Source organism: Sciurus carolinensis, chromosome 2 (assembly GCF_902686445.1).
Source record: "Sciurus carolinensis chromosome 2, mSciCar1.2, whole genome shotgun sequence".
In the NCBI taxonomy this organism is placed as follows: domain Eukaryota; kingdom Metazoa; phylum Chordata; class Mammalia; order Rodentia; family Sciuridae; genus Sciurus; species Sciurus carolinensis.
The window spans coordinates 98,761,105-98,763,887 of record NC_062214.1 but is presented as its reverse complement, the minus strand read 5'-3'; positions in this window follow the sequence as shown (position 1 = coordinate 98,763,887).

Genomic DNA, 2,783 nt, shown 5'->3' with positions numbered 1-2,783 from the left:
AGCATAATTTTGGAGAAGTAAAACTACCCACCGAGAGCGCAATTGATTCAAGTCATCTTAATTATCTCTGTACTAGGCTGCTACCAAATGCTCTCCATTTTCATAAAACAAGATTTTAAAGAGAACATGTTCCTCTTTTTAAGTCTGGTCAAATAAGCACCTACCTGCTCCCCTGGATGCCAAGATATACTGGAACTGCCCGCTGAGAAGACTCCATCCAGTGCCTTTCTCTGAAGAGTTTAGATGGTCTAAACACTGGTTCAGGCCAAAGAGGAAGGTGGCATCTCCCAAAACAGAGGTAGCGCTGTGTGACAGTGTAAAGATGGCCAAGATGCAGGCCTGGGTTCCAGCACCAACTCTGCCCTTAACTGGACCTGAAGCATCGAGCAAGTCTGTTGGAACCTCTTGGGGCTCAGTCTCACCGTCACAGGGGAATTACACTTACAGGCCTTAGAAACCAGGCAGGATTGCGCCACACCTCAAATGAAAGAAGGATAGAAAGGCACTTGGAAAAGTTCATCTCTGTACAAATGCCTGGTTACAGTCACCAAGCATAGTATTTGGGAAGACAATTCTTTAGTTCTAAAACTTCCCATAACCTAAATCATACTTGCCCCATTCCATGTGTATGAGCTCAATAATTTTTTGATATTTCATCAATTAAAAAATATTCCAAATCATCCTTATGAACAAGTTCATTCGATTATCTTCTTTTGTAATGTTTTTCCTTTTTTTTTTCAGTTGAGTGATTCATCCCATGTATGCAAGCCCACTGCCTCCTGCCAACAGGCTAAAAGTAAAGATGGGAGGACAGAAGGCAGAAAAGAGCGTGAAGACAGCCTTGTTGGTATTTTCATTAGCGCCCAGAATCTGTCCTGTCCTTCCAGCGTCTCTTACTGGTGAAAATGTTTCTCGTTTCAGTTTTTGTCACCACCTTGGAGACACATCGCCGCAACTGGCAGGCTGGCCACGTTGTTCCCATGGTCACACTGTTCTTGGGAGCCTGGGCAGGCTCATCTACCTGCCTGTATTGTCCGTCCAAATTGCCAGGGAAGGTCAGCCAGAGAGATGCGCAGCCTTTGCCCTGACTTGCAGCAGGGGCCCTACTTTACGCCCCATCTGCCCACCATTTCTCAGCTTGGGTCCAGAGCCTCAGGCCCTTATTTTCTGTCCAGCACACACAAGCCCATTATTTATTTTTCTCCTCTCCCGCAGTGGAGCAAAGATAAGTTATTGTTTTCAAACACAATTCCTGTCCTGCAGTTCAGACCTAAGGAATGTCTAATCTTCCCAGTTGAATCTTTCTGATCTCTAAATGAAAAGTCCAAAGTGACTTTGGTTGCAGTCAGTAATTAGCCCTGAAGTCACCAACTTCATTTGTCTGTTTTACTCTCAAAATCAAGGTGACAGGAATGTTCTCTTGGCAGTTGGCCAGCCCTTCCAGTCTCATTGCTTGTCTTCAGAAGCCTGCAGTTTGGGGTTTGAGATAAGCGTTCTGGTGACCCTGTAACGCCTTTCCAGGGCTGGAAGTACTGACGGCATTTGGAGAAGGTTACTACTTTGTTTTCCTGTGGGCAAAAACTCTGGGATAGCATATTCTTGGTCAAATTTAGGATATTGAAAATGAGTCCCTCTGCATCATGTGGGAAAATGTACTCCACTTTACTCTTGGTTACTGTTTCCCAAAAGAACAGCCTGTCTTTTTAAGTAATTGTCTGCCATGGCAACATCCTCCACGCTGAGCGTCACAGGGGTCGTCCAAAGTTGGCCTGAAAATCCATAACGTTTATCCCCAAGTTGCCCTTTCAGGCCAGGTCTGCTTTCTCAGTCCTGCTGTAATGGGGAAGGGTCTTTGGAGAAGTCAACGAGAACAGCTTATTCAGTCTTTCATGGCTACTTTGGGGAAACAAGATCAAAATATTTTATAAGGTAGCAAAATAAGCCATGGAAAATTCTACACTTCAGCACAAAGCCAGTGCTGAAATCTTAGTGTACTAAAAAGCTTCCCTGCAGTAATGTTGGTCCACATTTCCCAAAGCTAGAGGGAAAACACTAAGAAATAATTTTCTGGTTCAAAGAATAATTTGTCCTTTGGTAGAGCTGCAGGTCTGAGCAGCATTTCATAATGGAGCCCCTGGGGAATGATTTGAAACAAAGTAAGTGGCATCCATTCCTTCGCTCATTGTTCAACAATTATTTACTGAACACCTACTACATGCCAGGCTATTTGGGGACTCAGTGGGGTTTCCAAAGTTGTCCAAAGCCTGGACCCCAAACTGCAGGAATTTCAAACTGGTTGAAAATGAAAACCCCAGTACTTGGAGCATCGATAAAAACATGTTCCTTCTTATTAAGTGCTAAGAATTACACTGAGTTTTCTCATTTAATCTTCCCAACATTCTGACCAGGAAGGTACAAATGAATAAGTAAGATTCTGGAGACTTTCTGGTCAGGATCTATATGGCTGGTGTGTGACCAAGTTAAGATGCAAACCAAGGCCACCCTGACCTATAGCCTGTAACCCAAAGAAACCACAAGAGCCACTGAGAGAAAGCAGACCAGAAGCTAAGCTCCTAAGAGGGAGCTATTACCTCTCAGCCTTTCTGTCATTTGGGGCAACAGAAATGATTTTCACCTAGACTTAGTGGTGCCGCCTTAACCCACGTTAACATACAACTCTCTCAGCCCAGCAAGGAGTCCAACAGGCTATTTCAGTGTCTCGTGTCCACTTAAAATTTAATAAAACTTACCATTGTATTATGGCTCTTAACATCGTTGGAGGG